Genomic DNA, 18,108 nt, shown 5'->3' on the forward strand with positions numbered 1-18,108 from the left:
TTTGGTGTCATCTGCAGATTTAGCTATAGTATCTTCTACTCCTGAATCCAAGTAAATAGTTGGGGCCCAAGGACCGAACCCTGTGGCACCCCACTAGTTACAGCTTGCCATCCACAAAAGACCCATTTATCCTGACTCTCTGCTTTCTGTTGGTTAGCAGCTTGGTTATCCAAGCTAATATATTACCCTTAGCTCCGTGTGATCTTATCTTGTGTATTAACCTTTTGTGCGGCACCTTATCAAATGCCTTCTGGAAGTCCAGACATACTACATCTACAGGATCGCCATTATCCACTTTGCTTGTCACATCTTCAAAGAACTCTAGCAATTTAGTCAAACACGATTTAGTCTTCATAAAGCCATGCTGACTCTGATGGATTGCATTTTGACTTGCATTTTAGGAAGGTAGTGAAGGCATTGGAGAGAGTGCAGAAGAGGTTTACGAGTTTGGTTCCAGGGGCAAGGAGGTTGAGTTATGAAGTAAGGTTGGAGAAGTTGGGAATGTATTCCTTGGGGAAAAGAAGTCTGAGAGGAGACTTGATAGAGGTATACAAAATCATGAGGGATCTGGAGAGAGTAGATAGGGAGAAACTGTTTGCACCGATGAAAGGATCGAGAAGGAGAGGACACAGGTTTAAAGTAACTGGCAAAAATGCAAAAGTGATAGGAGCAGCGAGTGGTCAGGATCTGGAATGCACCGCCTGATAGCGTGGCGGAGGCAGGTTCAATTGAAGAGGGAATGAGATGTTTATCTGAAAAGAAAGCATGTGCCGGGTTACATGGAGAAGGCAGGAGAATGGCACGAGGTGAAATGTTCATTGGGAGAGCTGGTGCAGTCACGACGGGCGGAATGGGCTCCTTGTGCAGTGTAAGGATTGTGTGAACGTGGATGTAGACGTTTCCGAGTAGCTGTGTAAAGTGTGTGAGCTTTGAGGCTTGTGTTTTGATTGTTGCTGTATCAGCAGCAGCAGCAGCAGCGGGCGGGAGCGGCAGCAGAGAGCTGGTTGAAAATGTTGTGAGGCGAAAGGTGCAGCTGAGAGAGTGTTTGAGAGGTGTATTTGCAAGTGAAAGATGTTTTTGTATGAGTGAGGTAGAGTGTTTGTGAGATGAGAGTGGTGTCTGTGAGCGTTGGGAGAGTGTGCGTGTTTTTTGTGTGTAGCTGGTGCGGGTGAGTGAGAAAGAAAGAAAGTTGGGTTTTGAAACATGTACATGTTGAAAAGTAAAGAAAGCAGATGTTTGTAAGAAAACTATTTTTAGCATTGAAAATCCCCTGGAAAGGGGTGGTGCACCATTCCCAGAGATACTGCAATACCGGGTCGATGCGTGGAGTGGACGGAGCAAGCCCCTATTCCATCTCCCTGCTCCAAAAATCAATTTAATATATGGTCCCCAGATAAGGGACGTATCAGATATTAAACTGATAAGAATAGATTTTTTTTTATTTTTTGCAAAAATATACTTTATTCATAAAATATCTTAAAACACATCCCAAACCATTTCAAAAACACCATTACAAGGGTACAATCCGGTTCAACTTTTATAAAATGTATCACCAGGTGCATCAGTACAAACAATATTACAATCATTTACAGCCTTTCATTTTGAGCGGTAAGTCCCGAGGGGATTTAAACAGTTCCCAGTCCGTCGGTGCACTGTGGCAGAAAGGTCTTAGACAGCGACCCTTCCCCATTGCGCCTTTGCGGCAGCTGCCCCAAGCTTTAGTGCGTCCCTCAGCACGTAGTCCTGGACTTTGGATTGTGCCAGTCCGCAACAATCGGTCGGGGACAACTCTTTGCGCTGGAAGACCAACAAGTTTCGGGCAGACCAAAGCGCGTCTTTCACCGAGTTGATGATCCTCCAGCTGCAGTTGATGTTTGTCTCGGTGTGTGTCCCTGGGAACAGCCCGTAGAGCACAGAGTCCTGTGTCACAGAACTGCTCGGGATGAACCTCGACAGCAACCACTGCATCTCTCTCCAGACCTTTGCAAAGGCACAATCTACAAGGAGGTGAACAACGGTCTCTTCCCCACCACAGCCACCTCGAGGGCAACGTGCAGAGGGGGTGAGCCTCCTGGCGTGTAGGAAGGATCTGACGGGGAGGGCCTTTCTCACCACCAGCCAAGCTACGTCTTGGTGCTTGTTGGAAAGTTCTGGCGATGAGGCATTCTGCCAAATGACTTTGACAGTCTGCTCGGGGAACCATCCCACAGGGTCCACCCTCTTCTTATCCCTCAGGGCCTCTAAGACGTTACGTGCCGACCACTGCCTGTTGGACTTGTGGTCAAAGGTGTTTATCTGCATAAATTTTTCCACCAAGGACAGGTGGTACGGCACAGTCCAACTACTTGGAGCGTTCCGCGGCAGCGTGGCCAGACCCATCCTTCGCAACACCGGGGACAGGTAGAACCTCAGCACGTAGTGACACTTGGTGTTTGCGTACTGAGGGTCTACGCACCGCTTGATGCAGCCACACACAAAGGTGGCCATCAGTATGAGGGCAATGTTGGGCACGTTTTTTCCCCCTTTATCTAGAGGCTTGTACATCGCGTCCCTGCGGACACGATCCATTTTCGACCTCCAGATAAAGCGGAAGATGGCTCGAGTGATCGCCATCGCGCAGGAGTCTGGAATGGGCCAGACTGGCGCCACGTACAGCAACAGCGAGAGTGCCTCACACCTGATGACCAGGTTCTTACCCGCAATGGAGAGGGAGCGTCGCTCCCACATGCCCAGTTTCCTTTTCACCATAGCCACTCGCTCCTTCCAGTTTCTAACGCATGCCCCGGTCCCCCCGAACCATATCCCCAGCACCTTCAGGCCGTCAGCCCTGACAGTGAACAACAAATCATTGAAGCGTTTACGGCACTGGATCCAGGGAGCTCACCACCTCCTCCCAGGCTTCGTCATGTGGGGGGACCCCCCTCCTCCCATCCTGTGGGGGCCAATACCTCCCACTGTGCTGCCACCTCCTCCAGGAGGGCAGCAAGGCAGTCATCAGAAAAACGAGGAGCACATTGGCCCCCCCCCCACTGGCTCACCCTGCAGCCTGCCCTGCTCCTGAGGCCCACCCTGCAGCCTACCCTCCTCCTGAGGCCCCATCCTACAGCCTGCCCTCCTCCTGAGGCCCCACCCTGCAGCCTGCCCTGCTCCTGAGGCCCACCCTGCAGCCTGCCCTGCTCCTGAGGCCCCACCCTACAGCCTGCCCTGCTCCTGAGGCCCCCTCCCTGCAGCCTACCCTGCTCCTGAGGCCCCACCCTGCAGCCTACCCTCCTCCTGAGGCCCCACCCTGCAGCCTACCCTCCTCCTGAGGCCCCACCCTGCAGCCTACCCTCCTCCTGAGGCCCACCCTGCAGCCTACCCTCCTCCTGAGGCCCCACCCTACAGCCTGCCCTGCTCCTGAGGCCCCACCCTGCAGCCTGCCCTGCTCCTGAGGCCCCACCCTTTAGCCTGCCCTGCTCCTGAGGCCCCACCCTACAGCCTACCCTGCTCCTGAGGCCCACCCTGCAGCCTACCCTGCTCCTGAGGCCCCACCCTACAGCCTACCCAGCTCCTGAGGCCCACCCTGCAGCCTGCCCTGCTCCTGAGGCCCACCCTGCAGCCTGCCCTGCTCCTGAGGCCCACCCTGCAGCCTGCCCTCCTCCTGAGGCCCACCCTACAGCCTACCCTGCTCCTGAGGCCCACCCTACAGCCTGCCCTGCTCCTGAGGCCCACCCTACAGCCTGCCCTGCTCCTGAGGCCCCACCCTACAGCCTACCCAGCTCCTGAGGCCCACCCTGCAGCCTGCCCTGCTCCTGAGGCCCACCCTGCAGCCTGCCCTCCTCCTGAGGCCCACCCTACAGCCTACCCTGCTCCTGAGGCCCCACCCTGCAGCCTGCCCTGCTCCTGAGGCCCATCCTCCTCCTGAGGCCCACCCTACAGCCTACCCTCCTCCTGAGGCCCCACCCTACAGCCTGCCCTCCTCCTGAGGCCCATCCTGCTCCTGGGCCCCACCCTGCAGCCTGCCCTGCTCCTGTGGCCCACCCTCCAGCCTGCCCTGCTCAGCCGACCCACTACGGTGTGACCTGGTCGTGGCCATTGTGAGCAGCCTACAGGAGGCTGCCAGACCTTCCTTTAAACAGACTGTCAGGTCACCAATGGACCCAGTGGCCTGTGCACGCCCGCCGCAGCCCGCACACTGCCGCTATTCACAGGGATCGGAAACTCGCCGGGCGGGCCTTAATTGACCCACCCGCACAAAATGGCGGCGCGGCCGCTATCGCAGGCGCCGATCAGCTCCACGCCCGCCCACAGCCACTCCTGCTCCGCCTGCCCGACAGGCAGAAAATTCTGCCCATAGTGCGTGTAGGGCACGGGTTTTCTAACAATCTGGCCTCTAGATGTGATTCTCTGTGGGCTCGGGGAATTGTCAGTTCCAGACCTGTCCGCAACACCCCCAGTGTCTGCTGCCTCTTGTGACCTGTCACCAGCTGGTGAAACCTCAGAGCCGACACCTTCAAAGTCTTCCACATTTGACGTTTGTCCCTTGATAGGTTTCAGATGGGGTCTGTTCTGGCGGAGATCGTCCTCTGAATGGATTCGGTCGGATCTGATGGTATCAGCCGGCTGCAGCACCAGAGCTTTGGCATCCCGGCCTCGCTCTTCATCCAGCTTCACTGCAGCCTCTTCAGGACCCAGGGTGGCAGCTCCTTAACACAATCTCACCTGTTGGAAAAGTGTCCGGAGCTTTGGCTGAGTGGTCAGCCTTCGGGCTAACTTTAAGTTGGGCCATTTTAGGCAGCAGGTTTCCCTCTATCGTGGGAACAGGAGCTCTGAGCTGTGTGCCAAGCATGAACTCTGCTAGACCGAATCCGGCTGCTTGCAATGGAGTAGCTCAGCAGGGTTAGAAATGGGTTGTCCTGACACAGAATCACCTTGGCAGTTTGCACAGCTCGTTCCGCTTCCCCATTGGCCTGTGGATAGTACGGGCTAGTCATTAAATGTTGGAAGTTGTGCACTCTGGCAAATTCAGAAAACCCCTTGCCCGTGAGCTGGGGCCTATTGTCGGTGACCAGGTCATTTGGACACCCCCAGCAAGTGAAGATATTCTTCAGTCTGGATATCACCGTGTCACGGGCCAGGTTCGATAAGTAAGCGATTTCCAGGTATCTAGAGAAGTCATCGATGACGATTTGGTAGTATTGCTTCTGGAATTTGCATATGTTGGCTCCCACTCTCTTCCAAGGTCTTTATGGCAGTGGTGTGGTCGTCAGTGGTTCCCTCTGGCGGGGGCTTCACTATTTGACAAACTGGACATGTTCCCACCCTAGTGTCTATGGCCAGAATTTTCCAGTCCGCTTACGGGGATGGGCCCGACATGTCGACACGTAAAATGACGTGCGATATTTTGGAGGGCGGGCACATTGAGTTCAGGGGTGCAACCGCCATTAAATAATGGGCCACTTAAGGCCCTTGAGGCAGTAATACACAGCGATTTTTAGAGCATCGGTGGGTGGGCCACATTTTTACAAACCTCATCCACGGTCAGGATAAGAGGGGTGAGGGGGCTCACGAAATGACTAAGTTGTTAGTCATTTACTTCAGAAACTTACTGCCACTTGCTTGTGTGAACAGGAGAAGTTCAAATCTCTTCAGAGCAGCTTTGACAGGAATAGCAGGCGTCAGGTCAGGACTCTGCAGGAAACATTCTTAGGGCCTAGCAGGTTTCAGGCAGCCTTCCCTTACCCTGGGAATGGGGATTGTGCTCTCCACCGGAGGCACCTACTCTGAGGAGGAAGAGAGGGCCAGGTGGGGGAGGAGGGCAGGAGCCTATATTCAGCCTCTAGGGTAGCCACCTTTGGGAGGGGAGGTGCAGGCACAAGGGGCACAGGGCCAACAGGAAATCCAAGGCGGAAGGGGCCGCAGAAGACACCACTATCCGGCCGCCAGGGTTTACAGGTGGCGATCCAGCTACCTCAATGTGTCTGAGATGCAGTGCTGAAGGAGGCTCCATCTCAAGGGAGACAGATGTTTGGGTCCTGAGATTAGCTCCGACTGTGTGGGTGGACACCCCATGCCAGTGGCACTGGAGGTCACTGTGGCCCTCAACCTCTATGCCTCTGGCTCTTCCCAGGGGTCAGTGGGTGATCTATGTGGAGTCCCCCAGTCAGCTGTCCATAGTTGTGTCAAGCTGGTGGATGCTCTGTTCAGGCGGGTACTGAACTTTATGCACTACCGTACGGACGAGGCCAGTCAGGCAGAGCGAGGCAGAGGCTTTGCAGTGATTGTTGAGTTCCCCCACGTCCAGGGTGCAATCGACTGCACACAAGTGGCCATCAAGGCACCAGCGGGTGAGCCGGGAGCCTTCGTCAACAGGAAGGGATTCCACTCCATGAACGTGCAGATAGTGTGTGACCATAGGATGCAGATTCTGCAAGTCTGTGCAAGGCAGGCTCCAGGCAGGGAGCTAGGCAGCTCCCGTGACCCGTACACCCTGAGACTCTCCCAGGCGCCGCGGCTCTTCAGTGCTCCAGCCCAGCTGGATGGATGGCTGCTGGGTGACAAGGGCTATCCCCTCAGAAGGTGGCTCATGACGCCTCTCCGCCATCCAGGAAGAGAGGCTGAGCAGCAGTACAATAGCAGCCACGGCACCACAAGGGCGATGATAGAGACAACCATCGCTCTTCTCAAGATGCACTTCCGATGCCTGGACCGTTCAGGGGGCACACTCCAGTACCCCCCAGATCGTGTGTCACTGATAGTGGTTGCGTGCTGGACTCTCCACAACCTGGCATTGGAAAAACAGCGTCACATTTCTTCAAGAGCTCTGAATTCCATCGGACTTCACATGGAATATTTCTGACCAGTCAAGTTTTTTAATTTCTGCAGCCAATCTCGACCCAAAGGCTGGGCCCCTGCCCTATACGACCATCACAGGAAGCTGGGCTGTCTGCTGTTGTAACTGACTGCAACAGCAGCAATGCCTTTGACATGAATGGATTCTCCAGCGTAGGTTCTCAGCTTGGCAGATATCCGCTCCGCTGTTGATGGCTGACTCCCTTCACTGAGGTATGTGAACGTGTGGTCCTCAGCAACAGTAGCTAAGGGACTGGTGTCCACCTCCATCTGCAGTTACTGCCATTCACTTGCACTGTCACTGTAACGGGCTAGGATATAACAGCTGAGACATGATGATAGAATATGCATCAGCTTCTGCTGTGTCAATCAGATCCATTCTTTGCTTTTCTGTTTGTTCATGTTTTGTCCTGCATTGCCTCGCCAGCTGCCCTTCCTTGTGCCAATCGTTGTCCTCTGCCTCTAAACCTGCATATGTCTGCTCCATGATTCCCTCCACATCCATCACAAGAGTGAGGATCCTCATCTGTGGCTGGTCTCTCTTCTCCTCAAACACCTTCAGGAACTGGGCACAGGCAGCAACATTCTTGAAGGTCACAGCGAAGTATCCAGCGCTGAGCAAGTCCTGCAGACAGTAGATCTCCACAGCTTCAAATCCACACGACTCCAAAAGGATTCTCTTCGTGATGAAGGCACAGTCAATGGGTTTACCTCCTTCACTGCCTCCCTAACGGTGTTACTGACACCGTTGGGGCTCAAAAGACCTTGGAATTTTTTTTCAAAAACATACTTCATTAATAAAATATCTGAAAAAACATTCCAAAATGGCCATCACAAAAAGTGCAATAATTTTCAAGTTTTCCATATAGATCGAGTTGCACTCTGAGGTGCTTCAATACAACTGTGATAAATGTAATATTCACTGCATACATTCAATGTGAGTCCTTCAGGCCGAGGGGTCTATACCTTTCCCACTCCTTCGGTGCACTGTGGCTGAAAGTTCTTAGACAGTGACCCTTCCCCATTGCGCCTTTGCGGCAGCTGCCCCAAGCTTTAGTGCGTCCCTCAGCACGTAATCCTGGACATTGGAATGTGCCAGTCGGGTCAACTCTTTGCACTGGAAGACCAACAAGTTTCAGGCAGACCAAAGAGTGTCTTTCACCGAGTTGATGATCCTCCAGCTGCAGTTGATGTTTGTCTCAGTGTGTGTCCCTGGGAACAGCCCGTAGAGCACAGAGTCCTGTGTCACAGAACTGCTCGGGATGAACCTCGACAGAAACCACTGCATCTCTCTCCAGACCTTCTTTGCAAAGGCACAATCTACAAGGAGGTGAACAACGGTCTCTTCCCCAACACAGCCACCTCGAGGACAACGTGCCGAGGGGCTGAGACTGCTGGCGTGTAGGAAGGATCTGACGGGGAGGGCCTTTCTCACCGCCAGCCAAGCTACGTCTTGGTGCTTGTTGGAAAGTTCTGGCGATGAGGCATTCTGCCAAATGACTTTGACAGTCTGCTCGGGGAACCATCCCACAGGTTCCACCCTCTCCTTTTCCCTCAGAGCCTATAAGACGTTAGGTGCCGACCACTGCCTGATGGACTTGTGGTCAAAGGTGTTTCTCTGCATAAATTTTTCCACCAGGGACAGGTGGTACAGCACGGTCCAACTACTTGGAGCGTTCCACGGCAGCGTGGCCAGACCCATCCTTCGCAACACCGGGGACAGGTAGAACCTCAGCACGTAGTGACACTTGGTGTTTGCGTACCGAGGGTCTACGCACCGCTTGATACAGCCGCACACAAAGGTGGCCATCAGTATGAGGGCGACGTTCGGCACGTTTTATCCCCCTTTATCTAGAGGCTTGCACATCGCGTCCCTGCGGACACAATCCATTTTCGACCTCCATATAAAACGAAAGATGGCTCGGGTGATCACCATCGCGCAGGAGTCTGGAATGGGCCAGGCCTGCAACACCTGTACACCAACAGCGAGAGTGGCTCACACCTGATGACCAGGTTCTTACCCGCAATGGAGAGGGAGTGTCGCTCCCACATGCCCAGTTTCCTTTTCACCATAGCCACTGGCTCCTTCCAGTTTCTAACGCATGCCCCGGTCCCTCCGAACCATACCCCCAGCACCTTCAGGCCGTCAGCCCTGACAGTGAAGGGGACAAAGGATCGGTCAGCCCAGTTCCCAAAGAACATGGCCTCGCTCTTCCCAAGATTTACCTTGGCTCCCGAGTCCAGTTGGAACTGGTTGCATATGTGGATCAGTCTGCGCACCGACAGCGGATCCGAGCAGAAGACGGTGACGTCGTCCATGTACAGGGAGGCTTTGATCTGAGTGCCTCCACTGCCTTGGATCGTCACTCCTCTAATGCCCGGATCCTTCCTGATGGACTCAGAAAAGGGTTCTATGCAACACACAAACAGGACAGGGGAGAGAGGACAGCCCTGCCTGACTCCAGATTTAATCGGAAAGTTATCTGATTCCCACCCATTGATTGAGACTGCGCTACTGATGTTAGTGTAGAGCAGTTGGATCCAATTGCGAATTCCCTCCCCAAACCCCATTTTGGAGAGCACATCCACCATGTAGGTGTGCGATATTCTGTCAAAGGCCTTCTCCTGATCCAAGCTGATGAGGCAGGTGTCCACACCCCTGTCCTGCACATGGGCAATCGTATCCCTGAGCAGCGCGAGGCTGTCAGAGATCTTCCTGCCTGGCACAGTGCAGGTCTGGTCAGGGTGGATCACCAATTCCAGAGCAGATTTGACCCGATTGGCGATGACCTTGGACAGAATCTTATAGTCCACATTCAACAGTGAAATGGGTCGCCAATTTCTAATTTCCTCCCTTTCCCCCCTTGTGCTTGTGGATGAGGGTGATAATGCCTTTCCTCATGGATTCTAACATACTACCGGCCAGGAGCATACTCTCGTACACTTCTAGCAGGTCTGGCCCGATCCAGTCCCACAGAGCCGAATACAACTCCGCCGGCAAGCCGTCGCTTCCGGGAGTTTTACTCTTCTCGAAGGACTCAAGGGCCTTAGTCAGTTCATCAGGAATTAGCGGTTTGTCCAGGCTCTCCCGTGTACTGTCGTCTAAGACCTCCGTGATAGAGGACAGGAAGGACTGGGAGGCCGTGCTGTCCGTGGGCTTCACGTCATACAATCCGGCATAAAAGGATTTGCTGATCCTCAAAATGTCAGAGGGCGATGACTTTACTGAGCCGTCTTCTTCCTTCAGGCTGCTGATCACAGAGTGTAACTTTTGGAAGAAGAAACGTGAGCACGTCTCATCCTGCTCCACGTAACGGACTCTGGAACGGAAGATGATCTTGGAGGCCTCCGAGGCAAAGTGCGAGACTTGCTGGCTCTTCATCTCTTGGAGTTCCTTCTTGACATCGACCCCCATCGACTGCAGCCGGAGCAGATTCTGCATGTTTTTCTGGAGTCGGGACATTTCCCTCTGTTCCTTTCTAGCTTTCTGGGTGCCTTTGAGGATGAAAAACCTCTTGATGTTTCCCTTGATCGCTTCCCACCAGTGTATCAGGGACTCAAAGAGGGGTTTCACGGTTCTCCAACCTTTGTAATCCCTCTTGAGCTCCTCAATGTTCTCTGGGGTCAGCAGTTGCAGGTTCAGCTTCCATGCCCCTCGGCCAAGCCTCTGGTCTTCTTGAACCACTGCAGTCCATGTAGTGTAGGTACACCCACAGTGTTTTTAGAGTGGGAGTTTCAGGATTTTGACCCAGCGACAGCGAAGGAAAGGTGATATGTTTCCAAGTCAGGATGGTGCGTGATTTGGAGGGGGACTTCCAGGCGCTGGTGTTCCCATGTATCTGCTGCCCTTGTCCTTCTAGATGGTAGTGGTCATGGGTTTGGAAGGTGCTGTCTAAGGAGCCTTGGTGAGTTCCCACAGTGTATCTTGTAAATGGTACACACTGCTGTTACTGAGCGTTGGTGGTGGAGGAAGCGAATGTTTGTGGATGGGGTGCCAATCAGCGCGCTGCTCTGTCCTGGATGGTGTTGAGCTTTTTGAGTGTTGTGGCAGCTGCACTCATCCAGGCAAGTGGGGAGTATTCCATCACATTCCTGACTTGTGCCTTGTAGGTGGTGGACAGGCTTCGGGGAGTCAGGTGGTGAGTTACTCTCCACAGGATTCCTAGCCTGTGGTCAGCTCTTGTAGCCACAGTATTTATACAGCTAGTCCAGTTCAGTTTCTGGTCAATGGCACCCTCAGGATGTTAATGGTGGGGGATTCAGTGATGGCAATGCCATTGAATGTCAAGGGGCGATGGTTGGATTCTCTCTTGTTGGAGATGGTCATTGCCTGACACTTGTCTGGCACCAATGTTACTTGCCACTTGTCAGCCCAAGCCTGGATATTGTCCAGGTCTTGCTGCATTTGGACATGGACTGCTTCAGTATCTTCAACCATCAGCAAACATCCCCACTTCTGACCTTATGATGGAAGGAAGGTCATTGATGAAGCAGCTGAAGATGGTTGTGCCGAGGACACGACGCTGAGGAACTCCTGCACTGATGTCCTGAACCAAGATGACTGACCTCCAACAACCACAACCATTTTCCTTTGTGCTAGGTACGCCTCCAACCAGTGGAAGGTTTTCTCCCGATTCCCATTAACTCCAGTTTTGCTAGGGCTCCTTGATGCCACACTCAGTCAAATGCAGCCTTGATGTCAAGGGCAGTCAATCTCACCTCACGTCAGGAGTTCAGCTCTTTTATCCATGTTTGAACCAAGGCTGTAATGAGGTCAGGAGCTGAGTGACCCTGGCGAAGTCCAAACTGGGCATCAGTGAGCAGGTTATTGCTAAGCAAGTGCTGCTTGGCAACACTGTTGATGACCCCTTCCATCACTTTACTGATGACCAAGAGTAGGCTGATGGGGCGGTCATTGGCCAGATGGGATTTTTCCTGCTTTTTGTGTACAGGACAAATCCGGGCAATTTTCCACATAGCTGGGTAGATGCCAGTGTTGTAGCTGTACTGGAACAGCTTGGCTAGGGGCGTGGCAGTTACTAAAGCACAAGTCTTCAGTAGTATTGCCGGAATATTGTCAGGGCTGATAAAGACCTGTACTGATATACATAGAAGACAGAGGGTAGCAGTGGAAGGGTGCTTTTCTGAATGGAGAGCTGTGACTAGTGGAGTTCCACAGGGATCAGTGCTGGGACCATTGCTGTTTGTAGTATACATAAATGATTTGGAGGAAAATGTAACTGGACTAATTAGTAAGTTTGCAGACGAGACCAAGGTTGGAGGAGTTGCAGATAGTGAAGAGGATTGTCAAAGGATACAACGGGACATAGATCGGTTGGAGACTTGGGCGGAGAAATGGCAGATGGCGTTTAATCCGGACAAATGCGAGGTAATGCATTTTGGAAGGTCTAATACAGGCAGGAATTACACAGTAAATGGCAGAACCATTAAGTGCATCGACGGGCAGAAGGATCTGGGTGTAGAGGTCCACAGGTCACTGAAAGTGGCAACACAGGTGGATAAGGTAGTCAGGAAGGCATATGGCATGCTTGCCTTCATCGGCAGGGGTATTGAGTATAAAAGCTGGAAAGTCATGCTGCAGCTGTATAGAACCTTGGTTAGGCCACACTTGGAATATTGCGTGCAATTCTGGTCACCACATTACCAGAAGGATATGGAGGCGTTGGAGAGGGTGCAGAGGAGGTTTACCAGGATGCTGCCTGGACTGGAGGTTATTAGCTATGAGGAGAGGTTGGAGAAACTCGGATTGTTCTCACTAGAGCGACGGAGATTGAGGGGCGACTTGATCGAAGTTTACAAAATTATGAGTGGCATGGACAGAGGAGATAGTCAGAAGCTTTTTCCCTGGGTGAAAGAGTCAATTACTAGGGGACATAGATTTAAGGTGAGAGGAGAAAACTATAGAGGAGATGTGTGGGGCAAGTTTTCTACGCAGAGGGTAGTGAGTGTCTGGAATTCGCTGCCAGAGGAGGTGGTGGAAGCAGGTACGATAGTGGTGTTTAAGAGGCAGCTTGACAAATACATGAATAGGATGGGAATAGAGGGATACGGACCCCGGAAGTGCAAAATGTTTTAGCTGACGGGCAATATGATTGGCACAGGCTTGGAGGGCCAAAGGGCCTGTTCCTGTGCTGTATTTTTCTTTGATAAAGACCTGCGTGTGTGTTAATACTCATGTATTCTCTCGATGATTTATCCAGTTCTAATTGTTGGATGGTTGGCTCATATCCACTATTGTATAGGACTTGTCTCCAGCCAGCTTTGCATACAATTGGTCTATCCTTGGAATGAGGCAGTTGTCTGGTTTTGCTGCCTTATTCACTGTCAACTTATACTTCCCACCAATTCCTATGGTTTGGTCAGGCTTAACCACTGGAACTATGAGTGCTGCCCACTCTGAGAATTGGACAGCTTGGGCGATGCCCAGTTTTTCTAACTGGCACAGTTCTGCATCCGCCTTCTCCTTCAATGCATAAGGCACAGGTCCGGTCTTAAAGAAACGTGGTGTCACCTGACGATCCACATATATCTTGGGCTTTTAACTTCCCTGATTAATCCCAAAATACCATGGCGTATTTCCTTAGCAGTTCAGGAACTCCTGTTATCAGGTGAAATATCTCAGACCAGTCAAGCTTGATCTTCTGTAACCAGTCTCGGCCTAACAGACTGGGTCCTTCTCCAGTCACTATTATCACAGGCAGCTGGGCTGTCTGTTGCCTGTAAGACACTGGTACTGTGGCGATCCCCTTTACCTGAATAGATTCTCCAGTGCAATATCTTTAATTTAGCGGTTCTCTGCTCCAGGTTTACTAACTTTCTACCTTTAGTCAGGGATCTGAAAGTGTGCTCTCCCACCACTGTAGTTGAGGCCTCCATATCCACCTCCATTATTAATGGCTTCTCATTAACTTGGATTGTGACAGTGATGGATTCGGTTTTTACAGCTGTTACTTTATACAGGCTCAGTTTTTACAGCTGTTACATTATACAGGATCGGTTTTTACAGCTGTTACTTTATACAGGTTCGGTTTTTACAGCTATTACATTATACAGGCTCGGTTTTTACAGCTGTTACTTTATACAGGATCGGTTTTTACAGCTGTTACTTTATACAGGTTCGGTTTTTACAGCTGTTACTTTATACAGGTTCGGTTTTTACAGCTATTACGTTATACAGGTTCGGTTTTTACAGCTATTACTTTATACAGGTTCGGTTTTTACAGCTGTTACTTTATACAGGTTCGGTTTTTACAGCTATTACATTATACAGGTTCGGTTTTTACAGCTATTACTTTATACAGGTTCAGTTTTTACAGCTGTTACTTTATACAGGTTCAGTTTTTACAGCTGTTACTTTATACAGGTTCAGTTTTTACAGCTGTTACTTTATACAGGTTCAGTTTTTACAGCTATTACTTTATACAGGTTCAGTTTTTACAGCTGTTACATTATACAGGTTCGGTTTTTACAGCTGTTACTTTATACAGGTTCAGTTTTTACAGCTATTACTTTATACAGGTTCAGTTTTTACAGCTGTTAAATTATACAGGATCGGTTTTTACAGCTGTTACTTTATACAGGTTCGGTTTTTACAGCTGTTACATTATACAGGTTCGGTTTTTACAGCTGTTACATTATACAGGTTCGGTTTTTACAGCTGTTACGTTATACAGGCTTGGTTTTTACAGCTATTACATTATACAGTCTCGGTTTTTACAGCTATTACTTTATACAGGTTCAGTTTTTACAGCTGTTACTTTATACAGGTTCGGTTTTTACAGCTATTACTTTATACAGGTTCGGTTTTTACAGCTGTTACGTTATACAGGCTCAGTTTTTACAGCTGTTACTTTATACAGTCTCGGTTTTTACAGCTGTTACTTTATACAGGTTCGGTTTTTACAGCTATTACTTTATACAGGTTCGGTTTTTACAGCTGTTACGTTATACAGGTTCGGTTTTTACAGCTATTACTTTATACAGGTTCTGTTTTTACAGCTGTTACTTTATACAGGTTCGGTTTTTACAGCTGTTACTTTATACAGGTTCGGTTTTTACAGCTATTACATTATACAGGTTCTGTTTTTACAGCTGTTACTTTATACAGGTTCGGTTTTTACAGCTGTTACTTTATACAGGTTCTGTTTTTACAGCTGTTACTTTATACAGGCTTGGTTTTTACAGCTATTACATTATACAGGTTCAGTTTTTACAGCTGTTACTTTATACAGGTTCAGTTTTTACAGCTGTTACTTTATACAGGTTCGGTTTTTACAGCTGTTACTTTATACAGGTTCGGTTTTTACAGCTGTTACTTTATACAGGTTCGGTTTTTACAGCTGTTACTTTATACAGGTTCGGTTTTTACAGCTGTTACTTTATACAGGCTCGGTTTTTACAGCTGTTACTTTATACAGTGAATAGATGTCGGTGTCGGTAGCTTCAGGTTCTGCTGTATTCTTTAATTCAATCTTCTTGGTTTGATGCTTTGTGGGCTGTTTCGACCCTTCTTATGGCAATAATGACATTCTGCCTCCTTAAATTTACAGCTGTCCGGCACGTGGTCACCTCCACATCTATAACAACTTAATCTTGGAGCCGCTGATGAATTCTTTCTTTTGATGAAGGACTTTTCATGGTTTTAACAGCAGACATTGCATCTCCCCTCGACGCTGTGGGTCTGGTTTCCACGCCACACTCAGCAGCAGGTTCCTGCCCCACATGAAGAACAGCGCCATGTTGTATGTGTACAAAGCCTGCCAGTCTCTCGCTGCACTTTCCATGGCGAGGGAGATTCCTTGGGTACGCTTAAAGACGATGTTTACCTCGGTGAGTGAAAGGTGCTCTGTGGCATCGTCTTGAACTCCACAAACTAATCGGTCCTGCAGCAAATCATTTACCGTGTTCCCGATGTCAGTGTTCTGTCAGCGCATCCCATCTCCGGGAAGCAGCAACGCCCCTGAGGGGGAATGGATCAGAGAGACTTCTCCAGCAGAGAACAATCCAAACCTCGCTCCTTGCACGAACCCCCCGTTGTCACCTGAGCGGAACATTTCCAACGGGGCGGTTCAGGGCTGTTTCCTCAGCCCGTCAAAAGTGAGACAATTTGAAAACACTATGGGTTTGTAGGAGCAGATCAAAGGACTGGAACTGACAAAGACAACAGGACTGGTAAGTGACAAAATACATTAAAATGGGGATCAAGATTGAGTCCATCAACGTGTGTAGCGTTAAATCTACTACGCGATGTGTGGCGACCTTGGACTACTTTGCCAAGGTCAAAGCTGACCTGTTGTTTCTGCAGGAGTGTGTGATACCGCACCTCAGCTCCTACAGGCAACGGTCACGATGGTGGTCCCAAGGGGCATCACTCTGGTCGGGAGGAAACGACTCATGTTCCTCTGGCCTGGGTATTCTGCTGCAGGGAGGCAATGTCACCATGTCCGAGGTTGAGGAGGTGGTGGGCGGGCGCCTCCTCGTTGCGGACGTTATTGTACAAGAATGCGCCGCTCTAGTTATTAACATGTATGCCCCGGATCAAAACAGCGAGCGTCTGGTTGTCCTTCAGCAGCTCCCACTGCTGCTGGCGACTTCCAGGCTGGTCATTCTGGGCGGTGACTTCAGCCGCATCATCGATGGAGCTGGACAATCCGGCAGGGCCGACAGCAGACTGGACGCCACGTCCAGACCCCTGATGGAAATAGTAAAGGATGGCAAGCTGCACGACGTCTTCAGCAACCCTGCAGATGGAGCGCAGCAGAGATACACCTGGTCGCGGCCAGAGTGGTCCACCCACTCAAGGATAGACTTCCTGTTTGTGTCCCGAGCGTTCACAGTCAGGTCCACCGACATCAAGCCAGTGTTCTTCTCTGACCACTGCCTCCTACCGGTCAACTGTCACTTACAGGAAGACCAGAGGCTTGGCCGGGGGACATGGAAGCTGAACGTGAAACTGCTGACCCCAGAGAACGCAAGAAGGATTACAAAGGCTGGGGAACTGTGAAACACTCTTTGATTCCCTGACACACTGGTGGGAAGCGATCAAGGAGGATATCAAGAAGGTACTCATCCAGAAAGCGAGAAAGGAACAGAGGGAGATGTCCAGAGAAACATGCAGAATCTGCTCCGGCTGCAGTCGATGGGGTTGATGTCAAGAAGGAACTCCAAGAGGTGAAGCCCACAGACAGCACGGTCTCCCAGTCCTTCCTGTCCTCTATCACGGAGGTCTTAGACGACAGTACACGGGAGAGCATGGACAAACCACTAACTCCTGATGAACTGACTAAGGCCCTCGAGTCCTTCGAGAAGAGTAAAACTCCCGGAAGCGACGCCTTGCCGTTGGAGTTGTATTCGGCTCTGTGGGACTGGATGGGCCCAGACCTGCTGGAAGTGTACGAGAGTATGCTCCTGGCTGGTAGTATGTCAGAATCCATGAGGAAAGGCAACACCCTCATCTACAAGTGGAAGTGGAAAGGGGAGGAAATTAGAAATTGGCGACCCATCTCACTGTTGGATATGGATTATAAGATTCTGTCCATGGTCATTGACAATTGGGTGAAGTCTGCTCTAGCGTTGGTGATCCAGACCTGCACGGTGCCGGGCAGGAAGATCTCTGACAGCCTCGCGCTGCTCAGGGATACGATTGCCTATGTACAGGACAGGGGTGTGGATACCTGCCTCATCAGCCTGGATCAGGAGAAGGCCTTTGACAGAATATCGCACACCTACATGGGGGATGTGATCTCCAAAATGGGGTTTGGGGAGGGAATCCGCAATTGGATCCAACTGCTCTACACTAACATCAGTAGCGCAGTCTCAATCAATGGGTGGGAATCAGATAGCTTTCCGATTAAATCTGGAGTCAGGCAAGGCTGCTCTCTCTCCCCTGTCCTATTCGGATGTTACATTGAACCCTTTGCTGAGTCCATCAGGAAGAATTAGGGCATAAGAGGAGTGACGATCCCAGGCAGTGGAGGCACTCAGGTAAAAGCCTCCCTGTACATGGACGATGTTGCCGTCTTCTGCTCGGATCCGCTGTCGGTGCGCAGACTAATCAGCATCTGCGATCAGTTCAAACTGGCCTCGGGAGCCAAGGTAAATCATGACAAGTGCGAGGCCATGTTCTTTGGGAACTAGGCTGACCGATCCTTTGTCCCGTTTGTCGCCAGGTAAGACTGCCTGAAGGTGTTGGGGATATGGTTCGGAGGGACCAGGGCATGCGTTAGAAACTGGAAGGAGCGAGTGACTATGGTGGAA

The 18,108-nt window shown here is 50.9% G+C and overlaps 1 pseudogene; it reads right to left on the minus strand.

The window, feature by feature from the left end:
• Positions 1-1,278: 1,278 nt before the first annotated feature.
• On the minus strand, positions 1,279-1,457 carry LOC144669830 (U2 spliceosomal RNA; annotated as a pseudogene).
• Positions 1,458-18,108: the final 16,651 nt, after the last annotated feature.

The sequence above is a fragment of the Cetorhinus maximus genome, chromosome 29 (genome assembly GCF_964194155.1).
Source record: "Cetorhinus maximus chromosome 29, sCetMax3.hap1.1, whole genome shotgun sequence".
NCBI classification, from domain to species: domain Eukaryota; kingdom Metazoa; phylum Chordata; class Chondrichthyes; order Lamniformes; family Cetorhinidae; genus Cetorhinus; species Cetorhinus maximus.